Raw genomic sequence first — 14,333 nt, forward strand, 5'->3', positions numbered from 1 at the left:
ATGTTAGCGTATGTGTCATCGCCGTTGTTTCGCGGGCGACAAAATCAATTTCGCCGCACGAATACACAGTATCTTGTGTTCGATTTCGAAATTCCGGGTAGTTTGGGAGGAGCTGGGAAGTGTAAAAATTCGGAACGCGGCGTGTGGCGATCCAGAGAATAGTATCTAGTAGGCAAGGACCAATGTCCCATACGTATGAATGGGCTGAACACGAAGACTCGACTCATGCGCGCGCTTCGAAAATCAAAATCAATGTGGTCCTCCCCTCGGAACTCAACACCGGCCTTGCTCCGGTTGCCCACGCCCTTAGTGTGCCTCGTACTTCCGTCGCGAACGCATCCTTCGTGCAATCATCGTTGCTTTGCGTCCTCTTCTCTCCTTCGCTCTGCTTCTCTCTCTCTCTTTCTTCTCTATTTCTCTTTCCCTCACCCACCCTCGCAGTCTTTCTCTCTCTCTCTCACTCACTCACTCACTCACTCACTCACTCTCTCTCTCTCTCTCTCTCTGTCTCTCTCTCCACGTTTACCTCTTTCTCGATTTCTCTCTTTCTCAGTTATTTGCTCACTTACTCTCACGCATATACACGTACGCGGGTACATTATATAACATACACGCGGTTGGTCCTCTCTTGTTCCGTGTGTCGTCTACTTGTTGTGTTGTCTATCCTCTTTGGGTTTAGGTTCGGGCTCGAGTGAATCGAGAGCGACGGGAATGTGTGTCGCCGATGATCGGCGGAAAAGAGCGGCAGCCTCTCGCGCAACGGATCCTCCACGGTGTTCGATCATCGGCTGAAAATATTTCCGTGCACCGATGCACGCAACGGTTTGCCCTCGGTACGGTCCATCCACGGACGGCGGGGCCTGTGTGTGCTGGCCCGTTCAGTGACTGAGATTTCTCTGCACGACACAAACCGTGCCCTCCCAGCCCCGTGTTCTCGCCCCGACCCGCGTTACACGGGTCCAAGTGGAATTCTCACAGGCCGCGGAAAGTTTTTCTTTGATTCTCGATCGCGTTCCACCGAGGCCGCGTCCCTTCCATCCCCGCGGAACATTTTGTTGACAGCACGCTGTTTATCCGGTATCGACCCAGCCCCGTGAATTATTACATTCGCTCGGCTTCGTTCGCTTTTTTTTTCCTTTTTCCTTCCCGTTTGTTTTCATTTTCGATGTTCCCGATTTTTTGTCGGCTCGACCGTCAGCCACGGCACTCGGATCCGATTGTCTTGCCACGCGAACCATTGAATTTCTCCCGTTCGCCTTTGTTTTCGCCTACCTCCCTAACCAACAACTGGTCGCCCACCACGCCTTATATTGCTTTGTTCCGATATTCGAACAGCGGGCCCGCGGATACGGTTCTGCAATATGTTCTCCCACGATTACCGTTTCGTTTCTACCACGAGCAGCACTATTCTGGACGTAACGAACGTAACGTAATGAACGCGAGGCCAGGAGACATGTAAAATGTGTTGTACAATTATGGAACCGATGAATTTTATACCAGTGATTTAGTGCTATGTGTGAACACATGGAACAAGGTAATGATTATTCGAATTACGATTTATTGTTGCTCCGTACGGAGAGGGGGGGGGCTACTTTGGCCGATGGAACGTGTATAACGTGGTGTAGCTTGTAAGTTGGTGTTGCTAGTCGATTTATGCTGTAAGGATCGTTAGTATTGTCCCTAGCAAGTTGATCGTGGCTTTTGTTCTGTTTTCTGGAAAAACTTCGGTATTTTCTGTGCAGGTTTAATAGGTCAACTCTAAATACAGGGACGTTGTAAACGCTGTTGTTAACTGTTTATTGTTAACTTGTTATATTTTGTTTAGATCGTATTATGTTTTTCCACACCGTGTTATATCTCTTCGAGATTTGTATCTTATTTTTTGATGTTATCATCCATTCTCGAATTCATAGAAAGCATTATTTCCGATCTCAATTAGGTTGCTCGTTAAATTACGTTACGTTTCATTTTGTTACGTGTAATTTGAATTGTACAAAGTGCTTTACACGTGTCTGGAGACCGTTTTAATAGCGGAGAAACATTACGACGATGTAATGGCTTGTCATTTGTTAAATAGTGCATGTTGGATATAGATAGCATTCGTGATTATATGGTATACGTAATTGAAAAATTGAAGATGCTCGATGTCCGTGTGATTTTGTGGATTTTTTTTGGCGAATAAATATTAGAGTTTGATCGAATTTGAAAACAGGGCGTTGGTACCGACCCTTTTTGTACACACTGCACGCTACCCTTCTCTCGTTGTATTTACATTATCGTCTTCTCAGTGTTTTTCGTTAGCTTAAATTCGTTGTTACGATTTCTGACGCACGAAGGAAGTTGCATCGGTTGATTTTGTTTTGAAAAATGGACGGTGCCGAAATTGTAACCTAAGAGATACGAAACCATTGGCATTTGTGAATACATTTGTAGATATGTGTATGTACAAACTAATTATAAATAAATAATAAAGATGATTTCAAATGGCTGTGAGTCCAGTATTTTTATGTTTCTTCATTCTGCGTATCCTTCATTTGGCTCGAATAAATTTTTGTGTGTAGATTTCGTCATTTATGGTTTGATGTGAAATGAAGAAAGAATTTTCGGTATTGTTATAATATCAAATGTCCTTGGTTGCACTAAGGTGTGATTTTTAATTTTGATTTTTACGCACAGTCCGAGTTTTTATACTTTAAAAATTTAATAAGAAGTTCATTAATCTTAATTTGTGTTATGCTTTGATCATTATGTCCTATTCGGTAAAACTGATAAAAATTATCGAGTTCTTTTTGCAAATTCAATAATAAATTAAAAACTCTCTTTCAAGCTCTCTGTACAATTACAATGATAAATTAAACTGTTCTTGGTGCGCCTTTTCAAATAAATACGGAATTACATCGTCGAATATTACAAACAGTTGTAATACGTTATTCAATTTCGTACAAAATAATCATCTTCAACGTGCAGTGCACACGTTTAAAAAAAAATAAGAAAGAAAAGCAAAAATGTTGGACATTTTATTGGCGTTGATTAACCTGTCAATTAAAATTGGCCAGACTCTGAGTTAATTGCGACGGTTGTTATATTTGCTCACCTGGAAACGCAAATAAGGTAATCAAAAACACAAAATCATGCAATATTATGCAGCAGAAACTCCGCGATGTTCCCGAAACTTTTATTGCGATTATTACCACGATTATGTACAACCATTTTGTTAATTTTTATGCGTTCGCGAATATGGTTCGTATATGTACGTATAAAGTGAGCAAATGATTTATATAGAATTAGATTAACACTTCTTTTTGCATCTTTTATTTAGAATGCGAAAAGATATTTAATAGGCTGTAATTAGTCTGCGTTATAGAAATAAATAAGATGATACGTATCTCATAAAAACTTTCATACATGAAAAATAAAATTCAGCACATCTTCGCATTCTCCCATAGTCTTCTTTCGATTTCTTCATTTCACTTATATGAAAAACTGTGTAACTAAAAATTGCGAACGATACAAGCTTGCGAACTCACTGAAATATCTTGAACTATAATCTATAAAAAACTTGAGGTACAGAGTCACACGAAGCAGGATTTAATCGCTTTTCTTACAAATTAATCTCTTCTTTCTTTTGATTTTATCGCTATTCAATGTTCACACACGCCCACACATAAGTGACAATAAACTCTTGATTTACTACAGGCGATTTATAATTAACGATTATTGGAGGGAAAATGCGATAGAACGGCGAAGAAAAAGGCTTTCGTTAAATAACGTTTTCATTACATATTGTACGCACTAATTAAGATTAAATCAGCGGGTGCATTATTATATTGTCAATCGTCAAAGAAATCTTGTGCGTATTACAATGGATACCGAAGCGTATCATCTGCTTACTGTAACATAAAGTGGAGCATTTTTTGTTAAACAGATCTTCGTTGTAATTTTCTACTCTGATTGGGCTTTCAGTGTGCTTAAATAGAGCGAAACAGGGAGCCTCGACTCAGCTCGCCGAGACACGTGACTCGATGAATGTATCGATGAAAAACAATGTGAATAAATGCCATGGGCCATGAGTGCTCAAGACACAGAGGGACAAAGGAAATGCGATTCCTTTGAAATGTTGCTGATACCGTTTTCAGTTTGCACCTTAACACACTCCGTGACATGACGGTCGCCCGAGCTTTCAGCTTGCGCGATTTTTATTCCATTTACGCCATAGTACTTGATTTCCATCACTCTCTCGACAGAAATCGATATTGCTTAAAATCACTGTTGGAAATAGAGCGGTCCAATCGATAATTAACCATTGCGACTAATGTGCAAATACATTCACGATTTATGGTTACCATTGCAAAGCAATCCAGTAATCATGATTCGTAAATAACAAATACTCCGACATAATGAACAGAGCTCAAGTGATTTTTGAATAAATTAAATGATCCAGCAATCCAGCATAATGAATAATTCAAATAATCCAGCGATCATAATTATTGAAAAACGTAAATGATCCAGCTATCGTGAATAATGAATAATTTAAACAATCCGGTGGTCAGGATTAATCAGGAAACGCAAATAATTCAATAATTATGGTTAACGAACAACCTAAATGATCCAGTAATCGTGATTAATGGATGACTTGAATAATCCAATAGTCGCGATTAACAAATGGCTTGATGTTAATTTCAATATTAAATAATCAAGGAAATATATAACCATCTGTTCTGATTAACATAGAAATTACTCGTCATGAAACGTTTCCTTTGTTTGATTCTGATTACTCCACGGCCACTATAGTGTACCAGTTAATAATGTCGAACGTCATTTATACCATCGTCGATGGATAATTATCTTCATTGATCTTAACTGGCTCCTCATTGGCAGATCAATGAAAGTTATCACAGGACACGGAGTTACGTTATAGCATATGAAATAAATCGGTTATCTGTGCTGATCAATGAAACGAGTATTCAGTTAACAGAACAATCATCGATTGAAGTGGCACTTTAAATCTTCTCTGATTAGTATAATAAACTACATCGAGGAGAGAGATCGTTTTCGATACATTCAACGTGGAAATTGCTTGTTTTATTGCTTTCATTATTTTTTATTGACACCTTGAACTACCATTTCTTTCACAGCTATACAGATTAGCGCTTGTTTCCGCTTAAATATTTTCCTAATAAAACGAGACTATTTTTTTGTTCCTCGTACGTTTTCAATTATTTTCATCCTTAGATTTTGATGACAGAAGATTAAATACTTCTCTCGATTTAGAAAGAGAACGAATAACACTTATATTTAGAAGACTGTTATTAGGTTGATTATTAAGTTGATTAGTTCGAAACTTAACATATGTTTTCATTACACTAAAAGTTACAACAAAAATAAGTTAAAAATATTCTATATAAATAATGTGTTATTATATAAAACTATTGTGTTGTAAATTATTATAGTTTGTATTGCTCTAGCGGATCAGGACGCCCCGTTTTTTATGCAGCATCGTCAAAGTGTCCTTTCTGAAAGCACGTAAATTTCACGCCGTCGCATTGGTAATTGCCACAGTTATCAAATTTTATTATCGCGCGTGACCCGGCCGCGGGCCGACCCCTTTCACCGTGTTATGACACTTGACTCGCTTCTTCAAACTGTTTACTTGAAAACACCAAGTCGAGTGGGTAATTGTTTTGCTCCCTTCGATGAAGATTGCGGCACAGATCTTTAGACCGTATTTTCATCAATCGTTTTATAAATGTCTGAAGGAAAGAGAAATTTCTCGCGCATCGAATTATAAGATTCCATGCGAGATGAACGTGGAATAATAACGCGAATAATAATTTGCATTAATATGCAGGTTTTCTTCTATTTTACAAACTTACAGGTGTCAATAATCATGAATGATAAACTGAACAGAAGTAAACATTAGAGATAGCATGAATATAAGATAGCGTTAGTTGAATCTTCAGGATCTTCATTATGAAAATTCTGTAATATTTGATCACTTTACATCGAGTACTCTGAAGGCGCTGTCTACTTCGACATTTTAGCTGCTTCATAATTAACACAATTCTAAAAGATAGAATTTATCGTGGTTATTTTCAACAGCTTCTGTCATATATTAATACAAATGTATTTGATATAATTTTATCTTCGTATTATCTCATATAACTTTATTACTTTATATGAAGCTATTTCATATACAATTCTATTATTTCATGAATTCGTACAAACTTATTTTGGCAAGCTATGCAATGTACGCGTATCAAAACATTTTGAATGAATTCATGAAACAGCGAACCAAATACCAAAGTAACATAATAATCTCGATTATTTACAAAACGAGACAATATTTTGAACTGACATTATCGGCCTTTTAAATATTCTTTCGTCTTTACTATGGCGAGAATATAAGAAAAAAGCGGGGGATGTTAAAAATGTTGGCTCACACAACAAGAGAACGCGTGCTGAAGATGTTCTACTTTCAGATCAATTGATCAACTATTATCGAACTTGAGGTATCGTGTCAACCGTTTCGAAAAATGAGGTTTCGAGAACAACTGCATTTATTACTTTGTCATTTTGACGAATTTAAACAAATCGCTTCGCACTCACGTTCTGTATTTTACTTATAGTTTATTTATATTGTACTTATAGTTTTGCTTCTAGTTTACTTATAGTTTACTTATAGTTTACTTATAGTTTACATATAGTTTACTTATATTTTACTTATAGTTCTGCTTCTAGTTTACTTAATAGTTTATTTATAGCTTTGCTTCTAGTTTAGTTAATAGTTTACTTGTAGTTTACTTATATTTTACTTATAGTTCTGCTTATAGTTTACTTGTAGTTCACTTGTATTTTACTTATAGTTTACTTGTAGTTTACTTATATTTTACTTATAGTTCTGCTTACAGTTTACTTAATAGTTTCCTTATAGTTTACTCATACTTTGCTTATACTTTACTTACACTTTATTTGTACTTATACATTAAGGATCCGTAAACAAAGAAAATTGATGTCCCGGAGATTCAAAATCAGTATACCCCTCCAACAATGAAGGATGTTGAGCAAATGTTTACAGAAGCAGACTGCATATGTTCACAACGCAATATCAAGTTTCGCAGAGGCATCCGTGGAACAGACAGCTGTTATATTTAGTCGTTTTTATAACGGTGATAGTTCAGCCGAAAGGGGCGTAGAGCAAAAAAAGACTTTGAGAAGGGGTTGTGAATCAAAAAAAGGCTGCGAAAGTGTGAATTGACACTTTCACTTTAGTAACCGGGCTTGGATGCGAGGCCGGCTGGGGCCACGATGGCCATGGGTCAAAGTTGAATGTCCATCTAAAGCCCCTTGTACAAATACCAATCGAGCTATTTACAAGATATATGCAGAGGAACCCGCAGTTTTTAAAGGTTCGTCTGACCGCAGGTGCTCTAATTATAGCGACAGTAATTATAGCGGTTCGATTGGCTCCGACAGTAAATTTTCTCCAATTGTCCCTCGGTTTCTAAACAAAAGTTGGCAATTTTTGGAAGAAGAGATACGATTATTCGATCCTCGCGGCTCGTTTTTACAGTCACCGATTGTCAACAACAACAAAAAAACGAGTCGCAAGGTTCGAATAATCCCCTGTTCCCAAATTGTCCATTTTTTTTTACAAGCCGAGAGACAATCGGAGAAAATTTACTGTATCTCGATTTTTCAAACCGCCGGCGCCACGCGCATTCGTAGGCCTTGAGAGCACTCCCCGAGGAAATTTTGAATCGATTATTGTTTATTTCGTTTATCATGAATTGCGTGCACCGTGTAAGGTCGAGTTTGCAGGAGCGCGCCAGGTACAGAACCAGCCCCTCGAATGCACTCTATTGGATGCTCCCGTCATAAAGACGGGTGCTCATCTGAGAGTAAAACTCTCGGCAGTTGTACTACAGGGTGTCCCAAAAATGTCTCGAAATCCGGAAATGGAAGGTTCCTGGGGTCATTCGAAACAACTTTCTCCTTAGCGAAAATGCAATCCGCGGCTTCGTTTACGAGATATTAACGAAAAACAATGACCAATGAGAGGCGTGACCAGCTGGCGCGAAACGGCCGAGCCAATGAGCGGAACTGAGCTCCGTGCGCTCGTTGACTGGGCCGCCTCGCGCCAGCCGAGCTCGCCTCTCATTGGTCATTATTTTTCGTTAATATCTCGTAAACGAAGCCTCGGGTCGCATTTTCGCTAAGGAAAAAGTTGCTTCGAATGACTTCAGGAACCCATTTCTGAACTGCAAAACATTTTTGGGACTGCATAGTTTCGTATATTCGGGATCCGCCAGACCCTTTATCTCTGCCCCCGCGTCTTGCTTAGCTGTATCCGGAGTCTCGAGGCTATTCTCACAACTACTCTCGTAAAACGAATCAGTTTCGTACTGTGAGAGTATCTATCCTACAGTAAGGGCGGGAAGGGGTAAAGGGTCTGACGGGTCCCGCATATACGAAATTATAGAGCAACTGTCGAGAGTTTTACTTTCAGGTGGACATCCGTCTTAACTCTTTGGAGACTATCGGGACATATGTGTTCCAACTATATATTTCGTACACCTATTGGGAGAAATTAATCCCATTTTTCCACAATACACGAATATACCAGTCTTAAAGTGCATACCATGCACATATTTGTTTACATATATGCCCCTTAGCGTCTAAAAGGAATAACCTACACTAATAAAATCAACATTTCCTGTCATTAGCATCTGCATATACGAAAAACTTGACTTCAGATATAACGCAAATTAGCAAAAAATAAGTCAGGCTCCAAAGGGTTAAGGACAAACGTCCCTTCATAGTGTTGGCTACCCCACGAATCCCGTGCCAGGGTAAAGAGAAGGGGGCGATCACACAGCGGCCAGAGAACTCGGAGACGACCAAGACCCAAAAACCTCAAAAACCCTTGTGTCGGCTACCTGCAGGCTCGCCAGCAGATGGATTCTCCCTTTCCGCAAGTAGCCTATCCGCTTAGTTCGTGTACGCACAACTTTATCCGTCCTTCCGGCATCCCTGCGTCAAATCAGGGCCCGCTAGAGAAGCCTTACTGATGAGTCCTCTAACGGGACCCGAACGAAACGCTTTCCCTTCCTATTCCCCCAAACCTCGAACTTTACAACCCTGTTGACACCGGAGTTCCGCGAAGACCAAAATCGTCAAGGGCTCCATTTCCGTCGTCTTGCTGATGTCTCGCCCCGTGCAAGAAGGGATTCTGCATGAATGGGTGGCGTGGACGCGGCCCGGGGACAATTCATCCTTCGGTCGCCAAGGCGATGGTAAAAACAGGCCGGGGCCGCAGAGATCACTTCGGGGCGATCCTTTGCGTTCGTATTACGCGCGCGAGGCAGGCCAATTAGGCTAATCCATGGTAATGAGTCGGGTGGGGTACGTAGGAGAAGCTCTCCTTGCATTGTCGAAACCCGGAAGCGACACTGCCGTGCGATCTGCAGTGACGCGACGACGCGTCTTCGTCTTTGGTTAAATTGCGAGTGCGATCGCGAATTACGTTCTGGCCCCGATTCCAGCCGGGCCCGATCTTGTTGCCTTGAGATAATCAACCAGGCAAACGAATGGTCGCGAGAAACAGTGAGAATCGTCCAGTGATATTTTCTTATTCCTCGCGAGCTGGCTCGGAAAATCGTCGCGCAAGAACCAAACGGCTTCTCGTTTCGGGCGCCGAGACGCTTCTCGTTTCACGCTACATTCGGTTTGCGTTGGTCTCGGCTGAAATTTCGAACTCGGCCGTTCTCCTCGGGGATGTAGCTGAGAGAGGAAAGAGTGCGGTGACTCTCGTCGTGTTCTCGGACTTCGCGTTTCGGTCGGGTAACATTGCGGCGGCCGTTACCGCGCTCCTGTGCGCGTGCATTCGAACTTCACGTGCCGTGCGCGTCGATTTTCCGTTCCGTCTCGGGAACGCAAAACGGCAGTCGTTCGTAATTGCGTCGGACATCTACGCTTCGCGATTTCGTGTCTCCTCGAAAGTATTTGCGATGCATCGGGTTGCTGTACGATCGCCGGAAATTCTCGTAGGGTGAGTGTGGGTATTACCGCGGACGGCCCGAATACTGCGGTATTTTGTAAAAGTAATCAAATCTAACATTTTACAGCGTGTAATCTTCTAAAAATGAATCTCGTAATTTTTTGTATATTTAATATTGATAATTTATGACGTACTAGTAACCGCAATCGCAGTTTTAATTCATTTATTGACTTTTGATATTCGGAAGCTTATGGGAACGTCGAGTCTTATGAAATACTCGCAACGGTAGCTGTGAACGCTGATTCGAAAGACATTTATATTTCGACGATTGATAATAAACTGTTCGTTTTAGCGGTATTTTTAGAAGTTATTTTATAATTTTAAGGTAATCATTACTTCGATAAAAAATCGGAAAATTGAAGATATCTTGAAAACAAAAATACTATGCCATCCTGATATTAATTCCCTGATAAGGTACTATCACAAGCAGTGCGATCAATTTTTCTCAGATTTTTCGTAGAACTGCGTCATCATTAAAAAAAAAATGAAAAACGAATTTATCGACGTTTTTGCTGCGAGGAAGAAAGTTACTACTAAAATCCGACCTTCTTTGGTTTTCCATTTTTGATAACCACAGCTTGCAACCGAAAAATCTGAAAAAATTCTATATTATGCGGCTCGATGTCCGAAATAAGCCACATTTTTTTCAAAATTTTAAAAAGTCACCGAAGGGGAAAAATGAGCGGAAAAGCGTCCAAATCTAATTTACCCTGCAACTACCCTCACGGACAAGTCACAGGGTTGAAATTTTGCACGGACGAGTATTCCTTGGTCAGCTATCGAACGGTATTATACTCATTAAAAGACCTCTAAGAGCAATTTCGACCAACTTAATCGGCTAGGCTCTTTGAGCTTTCAGAGATCCAATATTTTGAGAGAATTAAATATTCAAGTTAAAGAATAATAGGTATAGCTCAAGTTGTCAATTTATTGGCGTAAAAGGTCTTATTTTCTCTGTCAATGTTCTCCTTCATTGGGAAACCGCAGTAATGCACTTGCCCTATCGACAAGCATGCGCTGCGAACGAAGAACCGTTGCGTCGCGAAAATTGTGTGAAGAGCGCGGGCTCTCGGATACGGCCGTCTAATTTGTAATAATTGACGAGGATTGTGAGCCCAATCGTGTAAGCCCTGTTCCCGAGAATTGATTTCGTTCTACGAGATCCGCCCAACCGCGAGGGCTGCTTTTTGTTATTTCCGTGCTCGAACCTTGGATCCTTGTCGCGTCCGTTCTTTCTCGGGAAAGTCGGCAATTCGAGACCGACTGGAAGATCATTGCGTTTTATGTGGCACCCTTCCGGTGCCTGGCGCTCGAACAAATCTCGTCGCGTTCCGAATCGAATTCTCGAACATCGCGTTTTGTGTCGTACGTTCGTACGGCAGTGCGTGGCCTGGCCTAAGGGCCTTAGAATCCCGGAGTCGCCTCTGTCCGCGACTTTTAAGAGCCGCGGGAGCAGGGTTTACGTCACAGTTGTTACCGAAACACGTTTTTTCATGTAAATAGATCGATCTAAGACGATCCACACATGGCACTGCTCATTCATAAATAGGCCTACTATGACTATCAAAGGAACGATTAGCTTCCTAAGTGTCTCCTCTGTCTCTTGCAACAGATGCAGACAATTTTTATTTTGCGCGAAGAATCGATCGTCAGCGACGAGATCGTACGCAAATGTTTACTTGCACGTAGTGTACCAGCTGTTTCTCAACGAAAAAAAATTGTACATACTTTCTGAATATGGGGCAAATTGGCCTGAAAGTTTCGAGATGATTCGCTTCATGGTTTCTTACGATTTTATCAAGGACTGTGAGTTTGACGCACTAATTAAAATTATTGAGAATCTTATAATTGTGTTTTATCATCTTATAATCGGCGTAGATAATTTTTGTTTTGCATAAAGTAATCGCGGTCTAGTTATCACCATTGAGATGCAACATTTGATTTTAATACTTTCCTGGTAATTGTTCATAGACTTTCGTATAGCGCTGTTTCCGGTTTGCTTACATTTTTCTGTTTTGGGAAGTGTATTGATAATTCAGTGTTTCTTTTATTTCACGTGTCACGAATTTTCGTAAAATATCCGCAATCATATTGTCCCATATATCAAATATCCGAGCACTATGCAACTTATCGATCGGTGTGTCGCTAATGAATCAGTATATTCTTCCGAATGAAACCCAGCACCGCCATATTTCCATTGGACAGAAAACAATTTTTAGAGCGTTCGCAGAGCAGGCAGTCTCGTTTCCTTCAAACTATCGCAGCGATCTACAGGGTGTCCCAAAATTATTGTACAAGGGGGAAATGAGGGGTTCCTGAGGTCATTTGAAGTAACTTTTTCCTCAGCGAAAATGCGATCCGCGGCTTCGTTTACGAGTTACTAACGAACAAACACTGACCAATGAGCGGCAAGATTAGCTGGCGCAAGGCGGCCGAGCCAACGAGCGATCGAAGCCCAGTTCCGCTGATTGGCTCGGCCGCCTCGCGCGAGCCGAGCTCGCCTCTCATTGGTCATTGTTTTTCGTTAATAACTCGTAAACGAAGCCGCGGATCGCATTTTCGCTGAGGAAAAAGTTACTTAAAATGGCCTCAGGAACCCCTCGTTTCTCGCTGGTACAATAATTTTGGGACACCCTGTATACGTCACTCTACGAGTAAGGAATAGCAAAGAGAAAAAATCGATTCGAATCAGGCCACCAAAGATATTATTACGCGGCGTTTCCCATCGGCCATAGCTAATCCACTCCTAAGATAATATTTATAAAACGAAGAGAACTATCGCTTAACACAGTTTACAGGCGCTTACGCGTGCGAGGACGAAACAATATCGGAAAATTATTTATAGCCTGAATAAGGAGAACTAATGTAAAGTTATTGACGTGTGGGCATGCCATTTAATAATAAACCATGTTGTATCACTAGAAATACGAATTTAGAGGATACGTGGCTGCCAACTCTTCGAATAATAAATGTCTTTCGTACTCGGGGGCATTTATCGGCCGAGAGAATATCGATAACCGAAGGTCTGATTTTTGAAAGCTTTCGCGTTTATAGCGGAACTAGAATGAGGCAGGGGTGAGTAAGCTAATTTGGAACAGTTGTAAATTTAACCACCGTATAGGGGATGTCACGCGATGATGGACAAGATAACGCGGACGCTCGATATGCGGCAGCTTCAAAAAAGTCTCAACAACACTTTCCCGATTTTTGACGAATTGTCGTCATTCATAATTTCGTTAAAAAATATCGCACGACGATGAACCTTGACTCATTTTAAAGCTCGAAGCTTCTACTTTTGTCACGCGTAATTCTTTCTCTCTCAACATCTGCACAACACACATTATATTATTCAATATACGTACATTATATTATTCAATAGACACACATTATATAATCTAATAATGCTTTATATTATTTAATAAACGTTTGTAGCAAGTAAATATATCATTATAAGCTACATTCATTGAAGTTTGAAGCTTCTATTTTACAATGACTCCCTGAAAGATATGCAATTTTCGTTCATTTACATTACATTACATATTCTTTCTTTTATTTTAACGTCTTTATTAAATTGTATCGATGATATACTCAACTAGATTTGTACCATGAGTGATTACAATAGCTTGCCGATTTCGTCGCATTTACCATCGTTAAAATTAGTCGAGTTACTGTGGTAACTATCGCATACGATTGCTTCCGTTATCTTCGTTATTTCTAGGGATAGAATCGTTTTGTTATAAGTTGCAGAATCTTCGAAGATTGGAAGGTCAATTCTTTTTTAAAATAGAATGCATATTTTTTACACGAATCGATTCTTCGGAACGATCTGCGTAATAAAGTATTAAGGTATAAGGTTAAAATAATCAATGGTTCATGAGAAGTTTTAATTTAAAAGTGACATACTTTATACTGAATATTCGTCTTCGCAGCCTAGCACTATGTGACGTTCAATTTCTCGAAGAAAATGAACTATACGTATATTTATAATAATAATTGTATATTTTTTACAGTGAACACACAATACAGTCAACGTATTTTTCGTTTATATATCTTGCGATTTTTATTTAAAGCATCAAACTCCATCGTACGCATATTTAAAAGAACGTTTCGAATGTTACAGGGACTTCATAAATGTTCAAAATGACTTCTTCCCGTTTCGCTGCATATACTGACGTGCACATTCTAAGGGAAACTTCCGTCGACGATGGCAACAGTGCGCTGGATATTTTTATGGATTCCTTAAATGGTAATGAATCTGACTTATTGTATCAATTTA

General features: G+C 40.0%; 1 protein-coding gene across 1 annotated transcript in view; it reads left to right on the forward strand.

The window, feature by feature from the left end:
* The first annotated feature begins 282 nt into the window (after positions 1-282).
* mAChR-A (muscarinic Acetylcholine Receptor, A-type) overlaps positions 283-14,333 on the forward strand; it is a 30,689-nt gene continuing 16,638 nt past the window's right edge. Inside the window, exons 1-3 of the mRNA XM_033470902.2 lie at positions 283-833; positions 1,336-1,534; positions 14,178-14,303. The gene's annotated coding sequence lies outside the window, so the exon portion shown is untranslated. The remainder of the gene's footprint in view (positions 834-1,335; positions 1,535-14,177; positions 14,304-14,333) is intronic.

The sequence above is a fragment of the Megalopta genalis genome, chromosome 2 (assembly GCF_051020955.1).
Source record: "Megalopta genalis isolate 19385.01 chromosome 2, iyMegGena1_principal, whole genome shotgun sequence".
Classification (NCBI taxonomy): Eukaryota; Metazoa; Arthropoda; class Insecta; order Hymenoptera; family Halictidae; genus Megalopta; species Megalopta genalis.